A 20,492-nucleotide genomic window follows, 5' to 3' on the forward strand; every position below is an offset into this window, starting at 1 on the left:
GACCGCGAGATCGTGACCTGGCTGAAGTCGGACGCTTAACCGGCTGCGCCACCCAGGCGCCCCAAGGCTTGTGCGTTTTATATTTATTTGCATCGCAAGATAATTTCCATTTGCAAACCGTATTCAGCCAGTGGGTGGTAACTTAGTCATTTGTGGATCACCCTCTCCCCTTTGCCTGGGTTGGGGAAGGGGAGAAACGCTGGTCACTACATGGTGCCTTTTTATTTATTTATATATACTTTTTAATGTTTTTTTTTTTTTTTTCTTTATTTTGGGGGAGAGAGAGAGTGTGTGTGTGTGCGCACGTGCCTGTGCGCACGCGTGGGGGAGAAGCCGAGAGGGGGAGAGAGAGTCCCAAGCAGGCTCTGTGCTGTTAGTGCGGAACCCAACTCTGGGCTCTATCTCGCTTACTGTGAGATCGCGACTTGAGCTAAACTCGAGTCCACTGCTTAGGGGATGAGTAGGGACACCTGGGTGGTTCAGTTGGTCAGCGTCCGACTTCAGCTTAGGTCATGATCCCAGGGTCCTTGAATTCTAGCCCAGCAGGGCCTTCCGCTCTTCTGCTCTTGGTGAGGAGCCTGCCTTGAATCCTCTATCTCCCTCTCGCCCCTCCCCCACTCTTACGCACCCTTGTGCGCATGCTCTCTCTCAAAAATAAATAAACATCTAAAAAAAACTCTTTAAAAAAGAGTCACATGCTTAACCAGCTGAGCCGTCCAGGTGCCCCTACCTGGTGCCTTTAAAAAAATTTTTTTTTTCAACGTTTATTTATTTTTGGGACAGAGAGTGACAGAGCATGAACGGGGGAGGGGCAGAGAGAGGGAGACACAGAATCGGAAACAGGCTCCAGGCTCTGAGCCATCAGCCCAGAGCCCGACGCGGGGCTCGAACTCCCGGACCGCAAGATCGTGACCTGGCTGAAGTCGGACGCTTAACCGACTGCGCCACCCAGGCGCCCCCCTGGTGCCTTTTTTAAAGGAGTGTTACATTTACTCTCTTCGTTTTTGTAATGGATTTACTTCCCCCTCCCTACTGCTCTTACATTTAATTCAGTATTCTTTTTGTAGCTTGAGGTAAATCTTAGTTCAGATTCCACTTTTCTATAAATAATAATAATTTTTTAAAGCTTATTTATTTTGAGAGAGAGAGAAAGAGTAAGAGAGAATCCCAAGCAGGCCCCGCATCACCAGCACAGAGCCTAAGGCAGGGCTCCAGCTCACTCACTGCGAGATCATGACCTGAGTCAGAAGCTCAACCATCTGAGCCACCCAGGTGCCCCTTATATAAATAATTATTAACTTCTGAAATAAGCTTTTGTGGCCTCCTGTACACTCAAGTCAGGTTATTCTTTTTTCAGTATGATATATATTTTTTAAGTTTTTATTTTAATCGCCCAATGTGATATATTAATTTTGTTTTCACTTTGACCCCAGAATTACTTAGATTTTTTAAAAAATTTACATCCAAATTAGTTAGCATATAGTGAAACAATGATTTCAGGAGTAGATTCCTTAATTCCCCTTACCCATTTAGCCCATCCTCTCTCCCACAATCCCTCTAGTAACCCTCTGTTTGTTCTCCATACTTAAGAGTCTCTTATGTTTTGTCCCCCTCCCTGTTTTTATATTATTTTTGTTTCCCTTCCCTATGTTCATCTGTTTTGTCTCTTAAAGCCCTCCTATGAGTGAAGTCATAGGATTTTTGTCTTTCTCTCACTGATTTCACTTAGCATAGTACCCTCCAGTTCCATCCACGTAGTTGCAAATGGCAAGATTTCATTCTTTTTGATTGCCGACTAATACTCCATTGTATATATATATACCACATCTTCTTTATCCATTCATCCATCGATGGAAATTTGGGCTCTTTCCATACTTTGGCTATTGTTGATAGTGCTGCTATAAACATGGGGGTGCATGTGTCCCTTCGAAACAGCACACCTGTATCCCTTGGAAAAATGCCTAGTAGTGCAATTGCTGGGTTGTAGGGTAGTTCTATTTTACTTTTTTGAGGAACCCCCATACTGTTTTCCAGAGTGGCTGCACCAGCTTGCGTTCCCAAGAATTATTTAGATTTTTTTAAAAAAATTACAAATTATTTGCCTTTTAAATCGGTTTCCAGGGGTGCCTGGGTGGCGCAGTCGGTTAAGCATCCGACTTCAACCAGGTCACGATCTCACGGTCCGTGAGTTCGAGCCCCGCGTCGGGCTCTGGGCTGATGGCTCAGAGCCTGGAGCCTGTTTCCGATTCTGTGTCTCCCTCTCTCTCTGCCCCTCGCCCGTTCATGCTCTGTCTCTCTCTGTCCCCAAAATAAATAAACGTTGAAAAAAAAATTAAAAAAAAAATAAATAAATCGGTTTCTGGTTTAGATTGAGGCGTGCGTGTTTTCTCCTCCTTACCTTATATATCAGAAAAGTTCTTCAGCAATTGGTACATACTTTTAGGTTGTTTCAGTGAGTACTTAGTAAGGATGCTGATGGTCTTGTAGCCTTTGAAACCTAGTTTAACAGTTGCCTAATGCTCCAATTTCTTCTGTTATGTGATCCCTTAAGACAGTGGGCTGTGAGCTACTAAGTCTCTGTGCCCCTCAATTCCATTTTGTCTGCTCTCTGCATACTGAAGGATGGCTGGGTTGACTTGGAACCTTTCCCAAAAGAGTCCATCTATTTACAATGAAGAAATTTGCTCATGAACAAAACAAAACAAAAAACCCTCAACAAAACTGAAATTAAACAAAAATTTGCTCAGAGCTAATTTCTGTAGCTGACCGTCTTTCAGTATGATCTGCACTAACGGTTATATTTTTGCAGTTATGTATTTTTAAATATTTTACTCTCCCACGTGGTGAGGACTTCCTGTGTGTGTTTGTGGCACAGAATGGGGTATGGCCATTCTAAGCTTTGAAGAGAATTTTCAACTTTTAAGGTGGACTTCTTTTTTTTTTTTTAATTTTTTTTCAACGTTTATTTATTTTTGGGACAGAGAGAGACAGAGCATGAACGGGGGAGGGGCAGAGAGAGAGGGAGACACAGAATCGGACACAGGCTCCAGGCTCTGAGCCATCAGCCCAGAGCCCGACGCGGGGCTCGAACTCACGGAGCGCGAGATTGTGACCTGGCTGAAGTCGGACGCTCAACCGACTGCGCCACCCAGGCGCCCCATAAGGTGGACTTCTAAGAAAGAACCACATTGCCTGAGGAAGAGGCCCAGAAGAGGAGGAAGAAAAATGAAAGAGGCCACAGGAATGGCGTTTTCTCAGGTAGTCATATTCTTGGTCGAGGATCCATTTCTCCTTCCTGTTGGCCTTGCGGATCTCTAGAGTACTCTTGACACGTGCCCGTCCACACTCCCCCAGGCCTTCCCCCCCGTCCCCCTCCTCTCCATTTAGATTCCAGCTCATGGTAACCCAGTGACACGGAGCCTGTGAGTAGGCTTGGCCGCATGCTGATGGGCTCACGCTCAGGCAGTGGTTGTTTAGGGGCCACGTCTGGATGCACTGTTAGCCGTCTGTAAGCCGGGGTAAAAGAAGCGGCGCGTGGAATCCTGTATTAACGTCCACACGTACCTGGAAGCTTCTAGAAAAATAGACCAATAGCGAGCAATCTGCCCACTTTTACACTACATTTGAAGCTGAACAAGTGTGGGTTCCTGCCTTTAAGATATTAATGATGGGAATGGAATGGAAAGAGTTTTATTCATCATGAGTTTTAAAATATGAAATCAACCTTTCTGAATTTGGATGGCTTTTATTTCTTTTCCTTGATCATTTCTCTGGCTAGGATTTCCGGTACTCTGTTGAACGGAAATGCTGAGAGTGCGGACCCTTGCTGCCGCCTTCTTTTTTTTTTTTTTTTTCGTAAAAAAATTTGTTTTAATTTATTCGTTTTTGAGAGACAGACCGTGAGTGGGGGAGGGGCAGAGAGTGAGGGAAACACAGAATCTGAAGCAGGCTCCAGGCTCTGACCTGTCGGCACAGAGCTTGATATGGCGCTCGAACTCAATGGACTGTAAGATCATGCATGACCTGAGCCAAAGTCGGACGCTCAACCGACTGAGCCCCCCGGGCGCCCCTGCCTTCTTCTTTATCTTAGAGGAAAAGCTTTCAGTCTCTCACCATTGGGTAGGCTGGTTGTGTGCTTTTTGTATATGACTTTGATTGTGTTGGGGGTGGTCTGTTATTCCTAGTTTGTTGGATGTCTTCATCCTGAAAGCTTGTTGAATTTTGTGAAAGCCTTTTTCCGCATTGAGATGACCAAGTGTTTTTTTTTCCTTCATTCTGTTAGTACATTCTACTAATGTATTGCCATTGATTTTTTTGAATGTTGAATCTTCCATACTTTGTTTTAAAATTTTTTTAAGTTTATTTACTTTCAGAGAGTGAAATCACCAGGATGGAAGAGGCAGAGAGAGAGGGAGAGAGAGAGAATCCCAAGCAGGCTCTGCACTGTCAGCACAGAACCTGATGCGGGGCTTGAACTCAGGAACCATGAGATCATGACCTGAGCTGAAGTCTGACGCTTACCCAACTGAGCCACCCGGGTGCCCCTCTTTGTGGAGATTTTTGATCACTGCTCGTATGTCCTCTCCAGGTATAATTCTGTTCACATTTGTTATTTCTTCGTGATCATACGTCTTGGTAGGTTGTATGTTTTCATGAATTGACCCTTACCTTCGAGGTTATGCATTGTTGGCATGGAGTTGTTCATAGTACCCTCATAGAGTCCTTTTTAAAACTTTCCATGACATGAATTGCAGTGTTCACTAGTCTAGCTAAGGGCTTGTCAATTTATTAATCTTTTCAAAACATCTCTTGGTTTGTTGATTTTTTTAATATTTTTTTTTTAATCCTCTATTTCATTTACCTCTGCTGTAATCTTATTTACTTCCTTCTGCTAAACTGGGTTTAGTTTGTTCTTCTTTTTCTGCCTCCTTGAGGTGTAAAATTAGATTTCTGATTTGAGATCTTTCCTCTTGTTTAATGTAAATATTCACCATTGCAGACCCTCCTCTGAGTGTCCCTACATTTCAGTATGTTGTTTTTTTCATTTTCATCCGGACACTTTGCAGATTCTCTTGCGGTTTCTTCTTTGACCCATTGCTTAAGAATGAGCTGTTTGGGGGCACCTGGTGGCTCTGTCATTAAGCATCTGACTTCAGCTCAGGTCATGGTCTCATGGTTTGTGAGTTCACGTCCCACATCAAGTAAGCATGAGCCCCGCTTTGCTCTCTCCCCCTGCCTCCCTCCCTCCCTCCCTCCCTCCCTCCCTCCCTTTCCCTCCCTGTTTCTCTCTGCCCCTTGCTCACTTGCTCTCTCTCTCTCTCTCTCTCTCTCAAAACAAAAAACAAAAAACAACGAAAAATGTTTTGGGGTTCCTGTTTGGCCCAGTAGGTAGACTCTTGATCACAGGGTTGTGAGTTCGAGCCCCATGTTGGGTGTAGAGGTTACTTAAAAAAATAAGCAATTAGAAAAAAGTATATTATAGAAAAAATGAGTTGTTTCCTTTTTGCTATTTGCTTTTAGTTTCAATTCAGTGTTAGAGAAGATGCTCTTTATGATTTCAGCCTTCTTAAATTTGCTAAGATTTGTTTTCTGGCGTGATGTCACGTGTGCTTTAGAAGACCGTGTTCTGCTGCTGCTGGCTGTGGTGTTCTGTCTGTCTGGTAGGTGCACTTGCTGAGAGTGCTGTTCAGGTCTTCTGTCTCCTTCTGGATCTTCTGAAACTGGGTACTGAAGTCTACTGTTATTATTTCTTTTTATTTTTTTATTTTTTATTTTTATTAAAAAAATTTTTTTTAACATTTATTTATTTTTGAGACAGAGAGAGACGGAGCATGGACGGGGGAGGGGCAGAGAGAGAGGGAGACACAGAATCGGAAGCAGCCTCCAGGCTCCGAGCCGTCAGCCCAGAGCCCGACGGGGGGCTCGAACTCCCGGACCGCGAGATCATGACCTGGGCTGAAGTCGGACGCTTAACCGACTGAGCCACCCAGGCACCCCATACTATTATTATTTCCTTAATACATCTGGGGGCTCTAATGTCACATGCCTGTGTGTTTACCGTTGTGCTGTCTTCCTGGTGAGCCAATCTTCTTATCATGTCCTTCCCCTCTTGCGACCGTTTTGTCTTATAGTCTCTTCTGTCTGATAGGATATAACCACCTCTGCTGTCTTTAGGATCCTGCTTGCATGAAATATCGTTCTCCCTCTTGCCCTTTTAGCCTGTTTCCATCCTTAGATCTGTGACTTTCAACAGTTTCAGCTCCTTGACACACACACACACACTCTCTCTCTCTCTCTCTCTCTTTCCCTCTCTCTCTCTCTCTCTCTCACTATTTTTACCTCCTTTAACTTCTTCTGCTGATGCCTGCTCAGGCTGGCTGGGCGAATGGCAGGAGCCCCGGCCAACCCCCTTTCCTCCACCGAAATTTCAGAGCAAATGCATCCAGCGTTCTCGACTGGTCATGACATTTGGTGAAATGTTCTTGCTTAATGATAGTTTAATCATCGATTTCCTTTTTGTCATTTTTTTCAAGTGTCTATTACTGTGATATGTTTTTAAACCTGAATCTGTTCAGGTACTGCATATCATAACACCGGTAACTCTTCTAATCTTGAACCATTGTTTTATTAGTGGAATAAACAAACTCTCTTTGGTGTTTGTTAATGTCTACACACCTACGTTTAAATGCATATAATTGTATTTATATTTTTGAATGCAGGTATTTTATGGAGATTGGAGTTAAAGTATTCTTTATTTTTTCATGTTTGTGCCCTCTCTTTACTAGCCTACTGTATAGTCATATTGACAAACCGAATGAAGTACAATTTATACGTTTTAATCTTCCCAAACATGCTGAAATACACGTGAATAAAAATGATAATGGGGGCACTCGGGTGGCTCAGTTGGTTGAGTGTCTTGACTCTTGATTTCACCTCAGGTCATGATCCCAGAGTCGTGGCAGTGAGCCCTTTGTTGGGCTCTGCGCTGACCGTGAAGCCTACTTGAGATTATTTCTCTGTCTCTCTCTGCCCTCCCTTGAGCAGTCTCTCTCTCTCTCTCTCTCTTTCTCTCTCTCTCTCTCTCTCTCAAAAACCACTGGTGGATTCTGTGTTCGTTTACTATAAAAACAGCCATTTAAAACCTTTCTTTTGGGGTGCCTGGGGGGCTCAGTAAGTTGAGCATCTAAACCTTGATTTCAGCTTAGGTCATGATCCCAGGGTCATGGGATCGAGCCTTGTGTTGGGCTGTGCGCTGAGCATGGAGACTGCTTAAGATTCTCTCTCTCTCTCTCTCTCCCTCTCTCTCTCTCTCTCTCTCTCTTTCTCTCTCTTTCGGGCACCTGGGTGGCTCAGTTGGGTAGCTTCCAACTCTTGATTTCAGCTCAGGTCATGATCTATGATCTCCCGGTTTGTGAGTTTGAATACCACATCAGGCTCTGCACACAAATCACAGAGCCTGTTTGAGATTTTCTCTCGCTCCCTCTCTCTCTGCCCCTCCTCCTCTCACACTCTTTCTCAAAATAAATTTTAAAAACTTAAAAAAAAAAGTTTCTCTTTCTCCCCCTCTGCCTCACTCCCCTGCCCATGTTCTCTCTTAAAAAAAAAAAATCATTCAAAATTATGTTGAGAAACCACACCTCATATTTCAGTTAATTTGCACGAGTGCATGCATGTGTAAGTCCATGGGGTTTTTTTTTAAATTATTTTTTAACGTTTATTTATTTTTGAGACAGAGAGAGACAGAACACGAACGGGGGAGGGGCAGAGAGAGAGGGAGACACAGAATCGGAAGCAGGCTCCAGGCTCTGAGCCATCAGCCCAGAGCCCGACGCAGGGCTCGAACTCACAGACTGCAAGATCATGACCTGAGCTGAAGTCGGACACTTAACCGACTGAGCCACCCAGGCTCATGGTTTTTAATTTTTTTTTTTCAACGTTTATTTATTTTTGGGACAGAGAGAGACAGAGCATGAGCGGGGAAGGGGCAGAGAGAGAGGGAGACACAGAATCGGAAACAGGCTCCAGGCTCTGAGCCATCAGCCCAGAGCCCGACGCGGGGCTCGAACTCACGGACCGCGAGATCGTGACCTGGCTGAAGTCGGACGCTTAACCAACTGCGCCACCCAGGTGCCCCAAGGCTCATGGTTTTTATAAAGACATTCCATAAATAAGTTTCATAGTTTTTAGCCATTGAAATTATATCTTAAGTATATTCCATGGCCTTAAATTCTTTCTACGCTATCAGGCTAATGATTTAGGTAATGATAAGAATAGCAGTGTTTCTGTGCATGCAGCGTCTATGAGGACCTTTTGTGCAGTTTGATGTCGTAAACTTTGAGCTTGTTTCAAGAAGCCTCTGTCTGTGTACTTGTAATGCTCCGTTACTGAACTACTTAGTTCTTGAGTTTCAGTTCTAAAACCTGACTACCTGAGCTCGTGTGCTCGCTGTGTCATTCTTAGCTCTTTGACCAGAGGAGAGTTTCCTAGAGCGCCTCCGACCAGTATGAGTCTTCCCCCCCATAGGATGGGAGCACATCTTCCCCCGGTGAGCTGTTCTGCTGATACCAGCTTGGTACGTGTGAAGCCTTTAGAGTAATACCTGGCACGTAGGAAGGGTCAGAAGCTTTGAAGTCATTGCCATTGCTACCCTCATCACAAGTTTTATTGATTTCATTTTAATTTTTAATTAAAAAAATTTTTTTAATGTTTATTTTTGTGAGAGAGAGAGAGAGAGAGAGAGAGAGAGAGAGAGAGAGAGAGAGAAAGCACAAGGGGGAGAGGGGCAGAGGGAGAGGAAGACACAGAATCCAAAGCAGGCTCCAGGGTCTGGGCTGTCACACACAGCCCGATGTGGGGCTTGAACTCACAACCTGAGCTGAAATCAAGAGTCAGACACTTAACCAACTGAGCCACCAGGTGCCCCCTCATCACTGTTTTTAAATTCTAACTTCTCTTTAAAGCCACTGTGAATGTTGTCATCTCTGCAGATAGCACTCGTGCCGTAGCTCATCTAGATAGTATCACTCCGTGTGTAGAACATAGTATCTAATACTGTGTATAGACAGTGTAGTATTGGGGTTTTTTAGGTGTATTCTTCACGTATTGTCCACAAAAATGAGAAATCCCTACTTACTTGGAGGGTATTATAATCTCTTATGGAAATGCATAAGAACTTAAAGTTAGAGGCACATAAGTTGCTTAAAATACCTTAACATGGGTCTGTTGGACAGTCACTTTAACCAAATTGATACTTACGCACCTCTCTCTTCTCATTTTGTGTGAAGAACTCACCCCATGGCCTCTTGGTGAAGTGTGTTTTCATTTCAGGGACGATTGACCTTCAAGGATGTGGCCATAGAGTTCTCTCAGGAGGAGTGGGTGTGCCTGGACCCCGCTCAGAGGGCCTTGTACAGGGACATGATGCTGGAGAACTACAGGACCCTGGTCTCCCTGGGTGAGGACAATATCTCTGCAGAAGTGGGGATCTGCCCTTGGGTATCTTTGCCGTTTTCCTTAGTTTGCCTCCTGGGAGCCCCTGCCTTACTTGCCTGAGTTTGAAGCCCTGTTGCCTCGGAAGTGAAAAGCCTCATTATGTGGCAGCTGGACTTTTACTTTCCTGTTTTTTCAGATGATACATCAGGAGTTGTTCTGGAGTTTAAGAATGCATAAAACCAAATGGCAGACTTTTAAAATAGCCAGTTTCCGGGGCACCTGGGTGGCTCAGTCAGTTAAGCACGACTTCGGCCCGGGTCATGATCTTGTGGTTTGTGAGTTCGAGCTGCACATCGGGCTCTGTGCTGACAGCTCAGAGCCTGGAGCCTGCTTCAGATTATGTGTTTCCTCGTCTCTCTGACCCTCCCATGCTCATGCTCTGTCTCTGTCTGTCTCTCAATAATAACAAACAAATGTTCAAAAAAAATTTTAAATAGCCAGTTCCCTGTTTGCTTCCCGTGCGCTTTGGATTCAGTAGTTTGGGAAGAGAGCTGTATCTCTGCGATCCTGTTGCCTGCGCTCTCAGAAGGAGGCAGGCGGTGGAGGAGTTTGTGAAATGATCTTTCCAGATCCATCTGTGATGTCCTCTCTCCTCAGCTGAACAAAAAGCGAAGATTCTGGAAAAGCCATAGCACATCACGTTCACCTTCCTTTCTTCTTATAAGCAGGCATATGTGTGTTTGACCTGAATATTACGTCCTTTTTGGAGCAAGGGGAAGAAGGGCAGAGAGGAGGCCGCACATTAATAGTGTTTGGGAGGGGCGCCTGGGTGGCTCAGCCGGTTAAGCGTCTGACTCTTGGTTTCGGCTCAGGTTGTGATCTCAGAGTTTCGTGAGTGTGAGCCCCACATCCGAGCCCACTTGGGATTCTCTCTCCCTCTCTCAGCCCCTCTGCCACTCATGTGCTCTATCTCTCTCAAGATAAATAAACTAAAAAAAATCTCAAGATAAATAAACTCGCTTATCGCTCGGTCTTCAGATGTGTGAGGTTGACCCTTTCACCCTCCAGCGGTGCTGCAGCTCCCGCAGAGACGAACACAAACGCCGCGATCCGTGATCCGCACACAGTGACCTGGTGCAGTGATTGCTTTGGTCCTTGACTTTGCAGGGCATGGGAGGGCCGTTTCAAAGGGGATCTCTCCTCCTGGGCTTGATGCCATCAGATGCTCGGGTCCTCGTCCGCGTGGCTCAGAGCTGAGGCCTCCGTAGTCCTGACTCTTGCACCTGTCCTCGTGCCACACCCATTGGCCGTCCCTGGGAGACCTGATCAGCAGGGAAGACACCGGCTGCTCTTGCCTTCCTTCCATCAGGCTCCCTGGAAGCTGCATGGCGCCCTCTTGAGGCCTGTCGGCCTGTTCGGGTTCCTTAGCCATAGCTTCCACTCTGCTTCTGCCACACTTCAGGGGCACATGAAATGGGGAGGTGGGTTGGATCTTACGAGATTTTTTACTCAGATGTGTGAAGACAGTTGGCAGAAAGCTCTTTTTGATCCCCTGTCCTACATGGGAGCGCCTTTCAGCTTTTAGCTTAGTGTCTGTGGGTGGAGGGCACGGTCCCGTGTCAAGATCCTCCATCACCTGGCCCTGACATCCTGTATTTTCTCTCTCTTCCACCTCTCTACCTAGTTTGGCAACGATTTCATTTTTCTTAAGTCTGCGTGATTTTGCCTCTGAAATTTGCTTTTGGAAGACACATCCCTAGAGTCTGAAATTTCGTCCTTTTTTTTTTTTTTTTTCCTTTTTGCTGTGATAGTCCGCTTTTAGGTTATGGACTGCTTCTGGTGGAGTCTTCTGTGGAGTGGGTTTACTTGGTACAGAAAATTCTTGACCAAGAACACTTTGACTACCGTGTTCTAATAATAGTCTGCTTCCTACAGAAGCACCTCTTGAAGCTACTGGTTAGACTGGTCAGCATATGCCCTGGATACTGAGATGGAAAGTATCACGAGATCCTGACTGGACCAGTGATTCCAGTTTTCTTTCTGGTTTTTGAGGTGTGTCACGTTATCTCTCAAGGGCTCTGTGACAACGTTGTTCATTAGATGCTAATTCATCCCTCTGAGCCACAATAAACAAAACAGGAATCTGTCCTGGGGCAATGTTGTCCATGTTCACGTTCTCCTATGTCTGAGGCTGTTGACTGGACTGTTGTTCATGTGGCCTTTGCCATCCCCTCTGCGGGCCGTTGTTCATTCTACCTCAACAGGTATAATTATGCAGCATCTTAATGAGGGAGTTGCTGAAGCTGAGCGATGACTTTAATGAAGTTCACCGTAATACGTTTCCTTTAAGCCACTTTTTCCTTTCATCTTGTCCATTTCTATGCATTGTAAAGGAACTTGATTTTTTTTAAGTTATTTATTTTGAGAGAGAGAAAGAGAGAAGGGGAGAGAGAGAGGGGGAGAGAATATCCCAAGCAGCTCCTCGCTGAAAGCACAGAGCCCGACATGGGGCTTGAACTCACGAACTGTGAGATCAAGGTTGAAGCCAAAATTGAGAGTTGGATGCTTAACCAACTGAGCCACCCAAGCACCCAAGAACTTGATTTTTATTATTTAATCATCAATTGTGAATTTCTGATGCTACCAGTAGTGTTCTTTGTTTTATATTTGTAAGTGGGAGTGTTGAATTGGGGAACAGATATTGTTTTAAATATTTTACACTATTTCCTTCTTTAGTTTTCAAGGTATGGCTCAGCAACAGGTTCCCTAAATCCAGCACAAACCCTGGAATATGTTGAAAAGATAGTCTGAATTATTTTTTCTACTTGTCCTCACCTGACCTAGTACCTAATATCAAGTTACACTTTTGTGAATTAAATTTATTAAATTGGGAATTTTAGATATCTTAAAAACATGTATATTTTATATTTGTACTGTACAAATCCCAGAAATACCATTAATTTGTCATGTAAGATTTATTGCTTTTTTTATAGTATGTTTTCAGTTTTTTGTGCATAACTTGTTGAGTTTGTGTAAATTGCACTGACTTAATTTTTTGTTGTAACTGCTGTGTTCTAAAAATTACTCTCCCTGTCTAGATTCATCATGTTCGTATCAGTATATTGAATTGATACGTAAATATCATTGTGTTTTACAGAAAACTTAGCACATTTCTTATACTTTATTGACTTCCACTGTTGCTTATGACACTTCTATTTTCTACAAAATTTCTAAATTTCTGTAAATTGCATTCATGAGTGAACACACGAACACTATTTTGGGTTTCCATCTGAACTTCATAGAAGGTGCACCTGGTCCCTGGTGTCCCACCGTCTCGTGCTTTCCTGTTGTTCTCTGGCTCTCGTTTGCTGTGTATGCTGCCTGCTTCCTCTCTGCCCGAGGACCTCCTCCAGGGAGGAGAAGTTGTTTCTGCGTGAACCTGCTGCTGCTTATGGTGTCCTGTGTCACAGGTCCTTCCCGCAGTGGGCCATTCGCTTATTTCCTCTGGTCTCCGTAAGCTTACTTTTGTTCTCCTGGTCATATTTATGAAGTCTGATTTACTAATTTTGGATAAGTGCACATTAAGTTTCATGGATTCATAATAACAGCTTGCATTTAGTAATACCTACAGGAGGGGCACCTGACCTCCTGTCTCTCTCTATTGTTTCAGATAACTTTCATAATATTTTCCATCATTTGAGCTTACTAGAGTTAAAATATGCCATCTTTTTCTTGTTTGAATGTAGATTCAGTTGATTACCATGAGTATTTAAATTCCCTTGTTTTCCACTTATTTTCTTCTCTACCCACAGCCTGGTGAACACCATTTTACTTTCTGTTTTTGTGAATTGGACTATTTTAGATACTTCACATAAGTGGAGGAGGGACAGAGAAAGAGGGAGAAGGAGAATCTGAAACAGGCTCCAGGCTCTGAGCTGTTAGCACAGAGCCTGACGTGGGGCTTGAACCCATGAACCATGAGCTCGTGACCTGAGCCAAAGTCGGACCCTTAACCAACAGAGCCACTCAGGCATCCCAAGTGTCTTTTTAAGGCTGAATAATATTTCATTATGTGTATATACCACATTTTATTTGTGTGCTCCTCAATCAGTAGACATTTGAGTTGCTTCTACCTCTTGGTTATTATTTTTTTTGTTTGTTTATTTATTTTGAGAGACAGAGCAGGGGAGGGGCAGTGAGAGGGAGAGAGAGAATCCCAAGCAGGTTCTGTGTTGATAGCACAGAGCCCAACGTGGGGCTTGATCTCATGAACTGTGAGATCATGACCTGAGCCGAAATCAAGAGTCAGACGTTCAACCAACTGAGTCAACCAGGTGCCCTTGGCTATTTTTTTTTTTAAGTGTATTTATTTTGAGAGACAGAGCAGGGAGGGACGGAGAGAGAGGGAGAGAGAGAATACTAAGCAAACTGTCAGCACAGAGCTCAATGCAAGGGCTCAATCTCGCAAACTGTGAGATCATGACCTGAGCCAAAATCAAGAGTTGGACACTTAACCCACTGAGCCACCCAGGCGCCCCTACCTCTTGGCTATTTTGAATAATGCTTCTGTGAACATGGGTATGCAAACATCTCTTTGAGGTCCTGCTTTCACTTTTTTTGTGTACACACCCAGAAGTGGAAATGCTAGATTATATGGTATCTTAGTTTGGTGTCCTATAACAAAGTACCATAGAATGGGTGGCTTATTAACAAATTTTATTTCTTACAGTTCTGGAGGCCAGAAGTCTGAAATCAGGGTGCCAACATGGTTAGGCTCTGAGGAAGACCTTCTGATGGGTTGCAGATGGGTGACTTCTCATTGTCCCCTCCCATAGCAGAAACAGAGAGAGATAGCTCTCTGTGATCTCTCTTGTAAGGACACTGATGATACTCATGAGGGCTCCACCATCATGGACTGGTCACTGCCCATAGGCCCACCGTTGTATTTTGGAAGGTTTCAACATAATGAATTTTAGAGGAACACCAGTGTTTAATCTACAACATTCTGCTCTCACCCCCCTCCCCAAGTTTCATGTACTTCCCATATGACAAATACATGCGTTCTATCCCACCACCCCTACAAGTCAACTCATTCTAGCATCAGCTCTAAAGTCTGTAGTCCAAAACCTAATCTAAACATCTCTAAATCAGATATGGGTGAGACTTGAGGCAAAAAATCCTCTCCAGCTGTGAACCTGTAGAATGGGACAGGCAGAGGGTAGACAATACCATTCAATAAGCAGAAATGGGGGAGAAGCACAGGTTGATCCCAGGCAAGTCCAAAACCTAGCAAGATCCATGAGCTCTGAAGGCTTGAAAATAATCCTCTTTGCCTCCATGCTCTGCCCTCCAGGCCTGTTGGACAGCAGTCCTACTGCTAGACCCAGCTCCACCAGGCAGGGTCGCGCACCACCCCTCAGGTTCTACTGAGCAGGGGTTGAAAACCCAGTTTTGCGGGGAGGTCATCTGGCCTGTTGAAAGTGAAGAGGCAGGGGCGCCTGGGTGGCTCAGTCGGGCTAGTGTCCAACTTTGGCTCAGGTCATGATCTCGTGGTTTGTGGGTTTGATCCCCGCACTGGGCTCTGTGCTGTCAGCTCGGAGCCTGGAGCCTGGTTGGGATTCTGTGTCTCCCTCTCTCTCTGCCCCTCCCCCACTGTGCTCTGTCTCTCAAAAATACATAAATGTAAAAAAAAAAAAAAAAAAATTAAAAAAAAAAAGAAAGTGAAGAGGCAGGCCCAATCATCTCTGAAGTGCCTTGAGGTCACTCCTCCTTTGTGTTGAAGAATAGAGAAAATTTGCAGAGAAATAGCTTTATGGTTCTGTTCTGTAAAGTCTGGCCGTCTTCCTTTATTCCTTTCCATTTTCTTTCCCTTCACTTCACACCGGCAGTTTTCCTGCTATAGTAGTTGATAAGGTCCATAGTTGACACTCACTAATCTTTTTTTTTTTTTTTATGTTTAAACATGAGTATAGTTGACACACAACTTTATATTAGTTTCATGTGTACAGCATAGCGATTCAAGTTTGTGCGTTATGTTGTGCTCACCAGTGTAGCTACCATCTGTCACCATACAACATTATCACGGTATCATTGACTGTATTCCTTATGCTGTGCCTTTTATTCTCATGACATTTATTTCATAACTGGAAATTTGTATCTCCCACTCCCCTTCAGTCATTTTGCCCACCTCTCTACTCCCCTCCTCTCGTCAACCATCAGTTCTTATATTTATAGATCTGATTCTGTTTTTTGTTTTATTTTTAAAAGGGGCAGAAGACATGAGTAGGCATTTTCCCAAAGGCCAACAGACACATGGAAAGATGCTCACCACCACTCATTATCAGGGAATTGCAGGTCAAAACCACAATGAGCTATCATCTTAAATTTGTCAGAATGGCTAAAATCAAAGATGAGAAATCACAAGTGCTGATGAAAATGTAGAGGAAAAGGAACCTTGTGCACTATTGGTGGCAGTGTAAATTGGTGCAGCCACTCTGGAAAGCAGTATGGAGATTCCTCAAAATATTAAAAATAGAAATACCGTATGATCCAATAATTCCACCACTAGGTATTTACCCAAAGAAAATGAAGACACTAGTTTGAAAAGATTACGAATGCACCCCTATGTTTATTGCAGCATTATTTACTGGCCAAGACAGGGAAGCAACCTAAGGGTCCGTTAATACACAAATGGATAAGGAAGATGTGGTATTTTAGAGTGGAATGTTACATGGCCATAAAAAAGGATGGTATTGTGCCATGTACAACAACGTGGATGGGCCTAGAACGTATTATGCCAAGTGAAGTAAATTAGACTGAGAAATACCTCATAAGATTTCACGTACATGTGGAATCTGCAAAACCCTGCAAAATACACTCATTCTGATCTTATCAAACAGTTGGCCATACCCTATTCCTTTTTTTTTTTAATATAATTTATTGTCAGGTTGGCTAACATACAGTGTATACAGTGTGCTCTTGGTTTTGGGGGTAGATTCCCATGATTCATCACTTCCATACAACACCCAGTGCTCATCCCAACAAGTGCCCTCCTCAGTGCCCCTCACTCATTTTCCCCTTTCCCCCGCACCCCCGCCGTCAGCCCTCAGTTTGTTCTCTGTATTTAAGAGCCTCTTATGGTTTGCCTCCCTTCCTCTCTGTTTGTAACTATTTTTTTTCCCCTTCCCTTCCCCCATGGTCTTAAGTTTCTCAAGTTCCCCATATGAGTGAAAACATATGGTATATGTCTTTCTCTGACTGACTTATTTCACTTAGCGTAATACCCTCCAGTTCCATCCACGTTGCTGCAAATGGCAGGATTTCCTTCTTTCTCATTGCGAAGTAGTATTCCATTGTATGTATCAAACCACATCTTCTTTATCCACTCATCAGTTGATGGACATTTAGGCTCTTTCCATAATTTGGATCTTGTTGAAAGCACTGCTATAAACATTGGGATACATGTGCCCCTACGAATCAGCACTCCTGTATCCTTTGGATAAATTCCTAGTAGTGCTATTGCTGGCTTGTGGGTAGTTCTAGTTTTAAGTTTTTGAGGAACCTACACACTGTTTTCCCAGAGTGGCTGCACCAGTTTGCATTCCCACCAACAGCACAAGAGGGATCCCCTTTCTCCACATCCTCGCCAGCACCTGTTGTTAACTGAGTTGTTAATTTTAGCCACTCTTGAGTGGTGTAAGGTGGTATCTCAGTGTGGTTTGACTTGTATTTCCCTGATGATGAGTGACGTTGACCATCTTTTCATTTGTCTGTTGGCCATCTGGTTGTCTCTTTTGGAAAAGTGTCTGTTCATGTCTTCTGCCCATTTCTTCAGTGGATTATTTGTTTTCCAGGTGTTGAGTTGGTAAGTTCTTTATACATTTTGGATACTGGCCCTTTATCCGATATGTCATTTGCAAATATCTTTTCCCATTCCATTGGTTGCCTTTTAGTTTTGTTGATTGTTCCCTCTGCAGTGCAGAAGTTTTATCTTCATGAGGTCCCAATAGTTCATTTTTGCTTTTAATTTCCTTGCCTTTGGAGATGTGTTGAGCAAGATATTGCTGCAGCTTATGTCAAAAAGGTTGTTGCCTGTTTTCTCCTCTAAGGTTTTTGATGGTTTCCTGTCTCACGTTTAAGTCTTTCATCCATTTTGAGTTTATTTTTGTGTGTGGTGTGGGAAAGTGGTCTAGTTTCATTCTTCTGCATTTTGCCATCCAGTTCTCCCAGCACCATTTGCTAAACAGACTGTCTTTTTTCCATTGGATCCTCTTTCCTGCTTTGCCAAAGATTAATTGGCCATACATCTGTGGGTCCAATTCTGGGTTCTCTATTCTATTCCATTGGTCTATGTGTCTGTTTTTGTGCCAGTACCATGCTGTCTTGATGATTACAGCTTTGTAGTAGAGGCTAACGTCTGGGATTGTGATGCCTCCCACTTTGATTTTCTTGTTCAACATTCCTTTGGCTATTCGGGGTCTTTTGGGCCACACCCTATTCTCTTCCAAGCATGCTTTCTCCTTTTTTGCAAAATGGTTAGGCTGGGAATTTTCAAAATCTTGAAGTTCTATAGTCTCTTTTTGCTTGATAATTTTATCTTCAAGTTATTTCTTTGGTCTTGTTTAGCCATTAGCAGTCAGGAGGAACCAAGCGTCTTGGCTTAGAAATCTCAGCTGAAGAGCAATGGCATTGCTTGCAAGTTCTACTTTCCACAAGACAGTAGAGCATGAATGCAGTTCGGCCAAGAGAACTGTGTTCAGCTCTCTTTTTTTTGTCTTGGAGCCTATACCAGAATCACATTTAAAATTCCCTTTGTGACATCCTCAGCTTCCAGCATGCACCTTTACCCGTGACCCAGTTCACAGCCACATCCCCATTTTTAGGTATTTGTTGCAGAAGCTCCCTACTTCTCACGATCAAGACAATTTTCTTTCTTAGTCTGTTCAGGCTCTTGTAACAAAATACCAAAAACTGGGTGGCTTACAACAGTTGTTCCATTTGTTTTGCACAGTGCTGGAGATGGGAAGTCAAAGATCAGGGTGCCAGCATGCTTGGGTTCTGGTGAGGACCCCCTTCCTGACCGCAAGCTGCTGCTGACTGCTTGTGTCTTCACATGATACGAGAAAGAGCTGGCTGTCTGGCCTCTTGTAATGGCACTAATCCCATTTATGTGGGCTCCATCCTGATGACTTCATTACTTCCCAAAGCCACCACCTTCAAATATATCACCTTGGGGATTAGATTTTAACATAGAAATTTTAGGGGGCACAAACATTCAGCTCACAGTGTATGGTAATTTAATTTTTAATTTTCAAGTAACTGTCCTGATATTTTCCATGTACATTTTACTTGCTGATGAACATTGCATAAGAATTCCCATTTTTCCCCATCTTCGCTAACACTTAGTATTTTCTGTTTCTTCGACAGTAGCTATCCTAATGAGTGTGAGTGATAATCTCATTGCGGTTTAGATTTGCATTTCTCTAATGGTCAGTGATACTGAACATCATTTCATAAGTTTCTTGGCCATTTGTATATCATCTGTGGAGAAATGTTGGTTCCAAAGTCCTTTGCCCATTATTTAATCAGAATATTTGTGGGTTCTGTTTTTGTTGAGCTGTAGGAGTTTGTGATATTGTGATTCGTAATAAGAAATCTGTTTGGTCTTCATTCATGTTTCTTGTGCAGAACTTCTAAAACCCTTGGAATTTCCTGAGCAATAAGAGCAATGGGAGCATCTTTTTTTTTTAATTTTTTTTTTTTTACATTTATTTATTTTTGAGAGACAGAGACAGAACACAAGTGGGGGAGGGGTGTAGTCTCAGGGAGACACAGAATCTGAAGCAGGCTCCAGGCTCTGAGCTGTCAGTACAGAGCCCGACGTGGGGCTCGAACTCAGACCGTGAGATCATGACCTGAGCCAAAGTCGGATGCTTAACCCACTGCGCCACCCAGGCGCCCACAATGGAAGCATCTTTGATCATAATTTGGTCTCTCGTCAATTCCTGAAATTGCTCAGGAGCCATAAAGATCAAATGGGTGTCTTGTTCTTCATAAGTCACCTCTCAAGCACAACCTCCTTTATGCTAATGAGGTGACTTTTGGAAATCCTGTAAAGATGGGGGGCTTGTTGCCAGGGGACACAGCCAAGTGATTGGAGGGTTGGAACTTTCAGTCCATCCCTGGACTTCTGGGAGAGGAAAGGGGCTGGAGATGGAGTTCAGTCAGCAGTGATCAGTGATTTAATCGATAATGCCTCTATAATGAAGCCTCCATAAAAACTCAAAAGGAGAGAGGTCAGAGAGCTTCTGGGCTGGTGACCAAGAGGAAATTTGTGGAGAGTGACCCACGTGGAGAGGACTCTGCACCCTTTCCTCTTGCCTTGCCCTACGTGTTCCAGAGTTACATCCTCTCGTGTTGAACCAGTAATCTAGTAGGTAAAATGTTTCTCTGAGTTCTTTGAGCCAATCTAGCAAGTCAGACCCAAGGAGGGGGTTCATTGGAACTTCAGATCTATAGCCGGTCCGTCAGAAGCCTAGGTGTGACAACTTGGATTTACCATTAGCATCTAAAGTGGGGGCAGGTCATGTAGGACTCAGCCCTTAACTTGTGGGACCTCCAAATAGATAACATCAGGCTTGAGTTGAATTGTCAGAACTGAGTCAGAATTGTAGGATACCTCGCTGCTGTCAGAGCATTGTTTTTTGGTATGGGGACCTCCCCGCTCCCAGACCACGCACTGTGGAACTACACCCTTTTAGAGTTCTTATTTATTCTTAATACCAACCTATTATCAGATATATGATTTGCACATCTTTTCTTGTGCTCCATAGGTTGGCTTTAAGCTTTTGATTTGTGTCCTTTGGTGTGCAGGAGTTTTTGATTTTGATGTAGTCAGTTTATCCGATTGTACTTTTGTTGCGTGTGCTTTGGTGTTATATCTGGTAAATTATCGCAAAAAGTAATGTCATGAAGCTTTTCCTCTGTTTTCTACTAGGAATTTTATTTTATTTTATTTTATTTTATTTTATTTTATTTTATTTTATTTTATTTTATTTTAT

At 43.5% G+C, this 20,492-nt stretch overlaps 1 pseudogene; it reads left to right on the forward strand.

Annotated features, from left to right (window-relative positions):
- LOC121018957 (zinc finger protein 160-like) overlaps nt 1–20,492 on the forward strand; it is a 32,703-nt pseudogene that overhangs the window by 2,810 nt on the left and 9,401 nt on the right.

The sequence above is a fragment of the Herpailurus yagouaroundi genome, unplaced genomic scaffold, assembly GCF_014898765.1.
Source record: "Herpailurus yagouaroundi ecotype Mexico unplaced genomic scaffold, PumYag 220, whole genome shotgun sequence".
NCBI classification, from domain to species: domain Eukaryota; kingdom Metazoa; phylum Chordata; class Mammalia; order Carnivora; family Felidae; genus Herpailurus; species Herpailurus yagouaroundi.